The sequence below is a fragment of the Eriocheir sinensis genome, chromosome 37 (assembly GCF_024679095.1).
Source record: "Eriocheir sinensis breed Jianghai 21 chromosome 37, ASM2467909v1, whole genome shotgun sequence".
In the NCBI taxonomy this organism is placed as follows: Eukaryota; Metazoa; Arthropoda; class Malacostraca; order Decapoda; family Varunidae; genus Eriocheir; species Eriocheir sinensis.
In genome coordinates this window covers 13,168,929-13,176,871 of record NC_066545.1, presented here as the reverse complement: position 1 = coordinate 13,176,871, position 7,943 = coordinate 13,168,929, and the positions used below count along the sequence as shown (strand labels likewise).

Sequence of the window (7,943 nt, the reverse complement as noted above, 5' to 3'; positions counted from 1 at the left end):
TTCATTATCATTTCCCTTTGCAACTATATTTCCCCCTTCCATCATTATCATTATTATTACTATTATTATTACTATTATTATTATCTATTACTTTCATTATTGTTGTTTTCCGCTTCATTATCATTTCCCTTTGCAACTTTATTTCCCCCTTCCATCATTATCATTATCATTATTATTACTATTATTATTACTTTTATTATTGTTGCTTTCCTTTCATTTATTTCCCTTCTAATCTCAACCTCCCCCACCCCTCAAAAAATAGCCCCACCCCCCTCCAATCCCCCCCCTCTCCTCCCCTCCTCGTTGCCGCCCTAACCATTCACATCATCACCACTACCACCACCACCACCACCCACCCTCACCACCACCACCACTTCATCACCACCACCACCACCACCAGTCATCACCACCACCACCACCACCCCGCACCTTCTCTCAGGTCTTCACTTCGTGTTAGATTTAAAAGAAAGAAAAAACACAAAACAAAGAAAAAAGAAGTATAAATAATGAATAACAACAAAAACTGCTGAGTAATTGTTTTAAACGAGAATGAAATGTGTTTGTTTTGATGTGTTGAGATGAAACGTTTTCTTTTTTTTTCTTTTTTGGGGGGGTTAGATTATTTTTCTTCGTCCTGTTTCTTTTACTTTCTTTTCTATCTTGTTTTTTTGTTTTGTTTTTACTTCAACATTTTCTGGCGATGTTACTTTATATATTGTTTTTCTTTACCTTTGTTTTGGTTGAGTTAATTTTTCACGTTTTTTTTCTTTTATTTTTCTTCCTTTTCTCTTGTCAACTTCCTCCTGGTTTTGTTTTTCATTTTCATCTTTCTCTAATTTCAATCTATACTATCTATTTTAATTTTCATCTCTCTAATTTAAATCCATCCTGTATCTTATCATTATCATCTTTCTATTCTTTCTAATTCGTTCTGTTTCTCTACGTTATCCTCTTTTCTTAGTTTCAATCCATCCTTTTTCTTTTCATTTTAATCCTTTTCTAGTTTCAATCCATCTTGTTTCTTATGATTTTCACCTTCCTCTTCATTCAATCCATCCAACTTGTTTGCATTTCCACCTTTCTCTAATTTCCATCCGCTTCCGTTTATTTCCCTTCCCTTTGTTTCAATCCATCCTTTTTCTCTTCATTTTAATCCTTTTCTAGTTTCAATCCATCTTGTTTCTTATCATTTTCAACTTCCTCCTTTTCTAGTTTCAATCCATCTTGTTTCTTATCATTTTCAACTTCCTCTTTCATTCAATCCATCCAACTTATTTGCATTTCCACCTTTCTCTAAATTCAATCCGGCTTCGTTTGTTTCCCTTTCCTTAGTTTCGATCCATCCTTTTTCTTTTCATTTTAATCCTTTTCTAGTTTCAATCCATCTTGTGTCTGATCTTCATTCAATCCATCCAACTTATTTGCATTTCCACCTTTCTCTAAATTCAATCCGGCTTCGTTTATTTCCCTTTCCTTAGTTTCGATCCATCCAGTTTCTTTGCATCTCCACCAAACTCTTATTTCAATCCGTACCGCTGAAAAAGAAAAATTAATACGTTCTACTTCGTCATATTCCCTCTTTTCCTGTACACACAATTCTCAACATTTCCACCAACCAACCAACCAACTGACTAACTAACCAACTATCTTTCTATTACGTTTAAACAAGAGGAGGAGAATAAGAAGAACACGGTGATTTAAGTCTAAGTCAAGTAGCCCTCATGAGACACGTCGTAGCAGTAGTAGTAGTATAAGTAGAAGTGGCGTTTATCAAGTCCTTGCGTTCGAGGATCAATCATAACATACTTGTGGTAGTAACCTGACGCGTGGATGTGTCGTGTGTGTGTGCTGTGTTAGTTTGGTGGATCAGTTCATTAAAAAAGTGGCCTTAACACGGTCTGGTCAATTACTATTATGATTATTATGGTGAAGTTACTCATTATTATCATTATGGTAGTGTTGGAGTTAGGATTATCATTACCAAGACAACCATTATTATTATTCCTATCATTATCATTATTATTATTATTATTATTATCGTTATTATTATTATTATTATTACTGTGCCGTAGTTGGTAATAGTGTACTCACCTGCGTCTGTCCGCCAGGTGTCATCCACAACCTGCAAACACAAGAAAGAGTGTGAGAACAAGCCTCTGCCTCTTACGAGTAGGTTATCCATTACACACACCTACAGCGGCGGGCTACAATATATATCCACCCTGCCCTTTAACTTCCTACTGACCCGGTGATCTCTTTCCCCACGGCAGGTCACGAGGGATACGTTGACAGTAGAGGGGGAGGAAAGGGGAGGAGAGGGGGGAAGGAGTGACTCGCCGTGTGGAAAGAACCTTAAGAGTTACGATGGATTTTAAAGTAAGGTGGATAAATATTTCCGTCAGCGCCTATACACACACACACACACACACACACACACACACACACACACACACACACACACAAGCGCACATCACGCCCAAGAGCATAGCACTGTACATAAACTTCCTATTTTGGTATTCCCTTTCATAGGCCTGTACATACAAACAAACGCACATACTAACAAACATCAAATATTAGTAGCCATTCTAGAGTAGCCCCCTTCAAAAACAACCCCTTTAAACCCCCCCTCCTTAAAAGCCTGTAAAGAAAACGGGGTACGGGGAACATCTTTTGGTAGGCTCTTCAATAACAATACCAATAATAATAATAATAATAATAATAATAATAATAATAATAATAATAATAATAATAATAATAATAATAGAAAATGTAAACACGGTAGTAGGTCCTTTTTTTCTCAACTCTCTCCCGAAACACCCGCCTAATGTAGATGGCGCTACTGTCGAGGTGCCTCCAGTTGGTCCTTCCTCCCTTTTTGTCAATCAAGGTGACCCGCGCCAGGTAATTAGTTAGCTAGGTCATTAAGGTAAGGTTAAGGTAAGGTCTTGTGGCGCGGGTCGTCGTCATCGTCATCGCTGTCTTATGAGGTCATCCGGTGTGGCCTCGAATAGGTTACTGATGACCACTTGAGTACTATATTATAAGGGTGTTTTTTTCTATTGGTAGGTGTTTGTGGTCGGGCGTAGCGGTGGTGTGGCGTGGGTGGTGTTTGTGTTTGTGTGTGTGTGTTTGTGTGTCTCTCCTCGTGGGTGACGCACTGACACACACGCACACACAAACTAACTCATCATCCATCAAGACAGGAATCAAAAAAATATAAAGTTATCATTGGTGTCTCTCGTTGTGTGTGTGTGTGTGTGTGTGTGTGTGTGTGTGCGCGCGTGTGTGTGTGCGTGTGATTGAGTGCAAATGAACAGCTCAGAACTAACAAAAGTGAGAGCGATGCAACACACACACACACACACACACACACACACACACACACACACACACACACACACACACGAGTACTGCCATATCCAGGGACTGACTGGGTGATGGCCTTCACATCACTCTGGCAATAATGTTTTCACGATAATAAACATAAGTGACTATTTTTTCCACTGCAAGTCGATGTTCGTGATTCACAGGTAGGAAGGGAGGCTGCGACGTGGTCCAGGTGTGTGTGTGTGAGGAGACAGGTGTGAGGCAGGTGTTTGGTGGTGGTGATGATGGTGGTGGTGATGTGTGGTGAAGTGAGAAACGATGGTGGTGGTGTAAGTTGTGTGGTGATGACAGACTGTGGTGGTGATAAGGGGTCCGTGGTGATGGTGGTGCCGTGTGTGTGGTGAGGTGAGAAGTGGTGGTGGTGGTGATAGAAGTCTTAGGTGGTGAGTGGTATGTGGTGATGGCGGTGTGGTGGTGTTGAGAAGTGTGTGATGATAATTTGTGGTGGTGGTGGTGCTGAGAAGTGTGTGGTGATGATAATATGTGGTGGTGGTGTTACAAGGTGAGTGGTGATGACAAAGTGTGGTGAGGAGGTGATGTTGTAGTGCTGTGGTGATGAGAAGGTGAGTTAGGTGAGGTGTGGCAGTGGTGATGACGAGGTGTGTTTGGTGGTAATGAGGTGTAATAGTGGTGATGACAAGGTGTGTGGTGATGAAGTGTGGTGATGAGGTGTGGTTAGTTAGGGACAGGCATGTGGTCTGTGGTGGTGCCGGAACAAACAAACAAACAAACAAAAAAAGAACAAAAGCACATAAAAAAAAGTGGAGTTGATTCTCAAATATTAAAATTCCGACGCAGCGTTTGGAATAATGTTTTCACCATAAAAAATAAGCGAGTATTTTTAAGTCGAATTGTACATAAATATATATATATGAACGCACCGCCATTTCATCATCGGCTAATAGGCCCCAAATTTAGTCTTCGTGATTTACAGTCCCGTACACCGTTGCCAAATTATCGTACTCACCACATCGTCTTTATTACTTTTAAGCCTCAAACTATCGTACCTAGACAAACAACGACAGGAAATTGAAGTTAGCGTTAAAGCTCCGACATAGCACATCTTACTCCCTGGCTGTCTCCCTCCTAGATGCTGCTATTTCATCCTTATTTCCCTTTTTTATTGATGTTTGTTTGTTTGTTTTTGCATTCGTTATTGGTCAGAAGGTACGAAAATGCAATGTGATGAGTGCGATAACTTGGCAACGCTGCGTGAGAGGGATGCTGGAAGGAGTGAAGGGGTGAGGGAAAAGGATGGAGATAAGGTCAGTGTTTGAGGGGGTAAGGAGAGAAGGGAGAGAAGGGGGAGGCGGAGAGGGAGAATATAAGGAATGGAGGAATGAGGAGAAGAACAAGAGGAGGAGAAGGACGAGGAAAGAGAGGAAGAAGAGGAAGTTACACATGAATAAAGAATAGAGAAGAGAGGAGAGGAATGGAGGGGAAGAGAGAAAGATAGAAAGAGGGGAATGAAGAGAAGAACAAGAGGAGGAGAAGGACGAGGAAAGAGAGGAAGAAGAGGAAGTTACACATGAATAAAGAATAGAGAAGAGAGGAGAGGAATGGAGGGGAAGAGAGAAAGATAGAAAGAGGGGAATGAAGAGAAGAACAAGAGGAGGAGAAGGACGAGGAAGGAGAGGAAGAAGAGGAAGTTACACATGAATAAAGAATAGAGAAGAGAGGAGAGGAATGGAGGGGAAGAGAGAAAGATAGAGGGAGGGGAATGAAGAGAAGAACAAGAGGCGGACAAGGACGAGGTCGCTGGTCCCGTAGCTTTATAAAAAAAAATTGGAGATATCGGAGTCTGTCACTTCTAATATTTTCGAACCGTTTTATTATTTTTCTTGGCGTCGTTAGGAATCCGTGAGTGGCGGCGCCTCATTACTATTCCGTGTGTCCTTCGCGCCATGAACTCCCCAAAAAATTGTATTAAAAATTGGTAAAGGATTGAAAGCCACCTTGGCCTTTTCCTTTTTTTTTTTTTGCATATATGTATTCCAAATTACTGCGCATCGAAAAATGTGGAGTTTTGTTTTTAAACCAGGAAGAAATTCGCGAATATTTTTCCCCGACAAAAAGCTGCGGAGCAAAAGACAGACACACACACACACACACACACACACACACACACACACACACACACATACACACACACATATATATATACGCACACGCAGCACACTCAAAAAAAGTTTCTATAAAAGTGGATGAAACAAAATACGGAGCAACTTTATTTCAACTCAGGACACGAAACACAGGTGCGAGACTAAGCCAGGTGAAGGGAGGGGAGGGGGAGGGGGGGGGAAGGGGGAGGTCGATGAAGACAGGTGAGAGAGTGTTTGGGTGAGGAATGGGGACGGAAGGAGGAGGGAAAGGGGGGAAGAATGAGAGGAAAAAAAGAAAGGATGATGAGAAAGATGTGAATGTAAGGGAAGGAGAGTGGAAGGTGTATTGAGACAGGTGTGTACGTAAGGTTAGGTGAAGGGAAGGGTGTAGGTAAGGTGAAGGGAAGGTGCGTGGAAACAGGTGTATTTAGGGAGGAGAGTGAAAGGTGTATTGAGACAGGTGTGTTTAGTTAAGGTGAGGCGAAGAAAAGGTATATTATAACAGGTGTATCTAGGGAGGAAAGTGAACGGTGCAGTGAGACAGGTGAAAACATATAAAGGTGAAAGAAAGATGTATTAAAGGTGTGTGTAAGGAAGAAAGTGAAAGGAAGGTGTACTGAACCAGGTGTGTACAGAGGAAAGTGAAAGGAAGATGCACTATGACAGGTATGTGCCGTAAGGTAAGAAAGGAAGGCAGGTAAATTGTAGTGAAAAAAGGTGTCTGTTTGTTTGTGTGTGTGGATAAAAGTCCGCAAGAAAATCATCAAGGTCGTCAGCAGGAAAAACAAGATCATTAGGGGTTAGGTCAGCAATGCCTGGCAACTCAAACCCAGCACAGAGGTCACGTTAAGGACAGACAGGATGTTAGGTCAAGGTCATCATGCAAGTCGGACAAACAAAGTAAGGTCAACAGGTCAGCATGTCGGCACCAAGACAGACAGATTGAGTGGGAAGGCAAGGGGCGGGCAAGGGGCGGCAAAAGGGGTCAAAATGTCAAAGCTTTAAAACTTAGGTCGATGAAGAGGTCAGGTCAGGTCAGGTCACCGTCACGCGTCTGAAGGTTAGTTAAAATTGTTGAGGGAAAGTAAAAAGAAATTCCAGAGTGATATTATTTTCTTTCACTTTTGTTGAGAGAGAGAGAGAGAGAGAGAGAGAGAGAGAGAGAGAGAGAGAGAGAGAGAGAGAGAGAGAGAGAGAGAGAGAGAGAGAGAGAGAGAGAGAGAGAGAGAGAGAGAGTTTGTATTTTAAGTGTGAAAATGAGTGAGTTAGATTAATTAACTTTTGGGGCAGGTTAGGACACAGGTAAGAGGGGGGAGGTCACACACACACACACACACACACACACACACACACAAAATACACTCGACAAAAACGTGTTCAGTACATGTTTCGCGGTGTTGCTGAGGGCAGGTATCCAGGGACGTCCAGGTGAGCGCACGCAGGTAACGAGGGAAAGAATGTAACGGTAACGAATAATGTAAATAAAAGAGAGGGAAATAAAAGAAAGGGAAATAAAAGAAAGGGGAATAAAAGAAAAAAAGAAAAATCGGGTGTTGATAAAGGAGTACCATGATGAGAGAAACACACACACACACACACACACACACACACACACACACACACACACACACACACACACATGGAAATAAAGGAGAAAAGGTGACATACAAACCTACAAAACACACACACACACACACACACACACACACACACGAAAGGTCAGGAGTCTACACGGAAGGGGGTCAGCACGTTTGACGTCAAGAATAATGCAGGAGAGAGAGAGAGAGAGAGAGAGAGAGAGAGAGAGAGAGAGAGAGAGAGAGAGAGAGAGAGAGAGAGAGAGAGAGAGAGAACTATCCGCCTATCTCTCTCTCTGTCGCAATCTTCTTTCTCTCGTTCTTTTTCATTTAACTCTTTTTTCTCTCTCTCTCTCTCTCTCTCTCTCTGTTAGACCGAGCTTGTTAACGGATTTTTTTTAAGCTAAATTTCACACAAACCCAAAAAGAAAAAAAAAAAGAGTAAAAGAAAAAAATTATCATGTTCTGACCTCGAGTTGTATACTGAAACTTTGAGGGGGAGGGGGAGAAGGGGAGGGGGGAGGGGGATATACTCTGGGGTGCCTTCTCGTTTCCTTTCACTTTACTTTACTTTTTTTTTCCTTTACATAAACTCTTAATGAAGGTAAAGATAAAAAATAAAATAAAACTTGAACTTGTTGGCAAAATAAATATTGTAAAGAAAACGTAACGCTGACTTTAACATGTATATAATAAGGAGAATAAAACACACACACACACACACACACACACACACACACACACACACACACACAAAAGGAGAAGGAAGAGGAGATACGAAGAGGAGAAGTAAGGAAAAGGAAAATAAATAAAGAGGGGGCATGAGGAAGAGAAAACGAAAATGGAGGAGGAGGAGGAAGACGAGGAAGAGGAGGAC

At 41.5% G+C, this 7,943-nt stretch overlaps 1 long non-coding RNA gene across 1 annotated transcript; it reads right to left on the bottom strand.

The window, feature by feature from the left end:
• Nucleotides 1-947: 947 nt before the first annotated feature.
• LOC127008282 (uncharacterized) lies at nucleotides 948-3,834 on the bottom strand. Its single transcript, XR_007760995.1, has 2 exons — nucleotides 1,288-3,834; nucleotides 948-1,077 (listed from the first exon to the last, which is right to left on the bottom strand). It is a non-coding gene; the product is annotated as an uncharacterized LOC127008282 (long non-coding RNA).
• Between the last annotated feature and the right edge of the window lie 4,109 nt (nucleotides 3,835-7,943).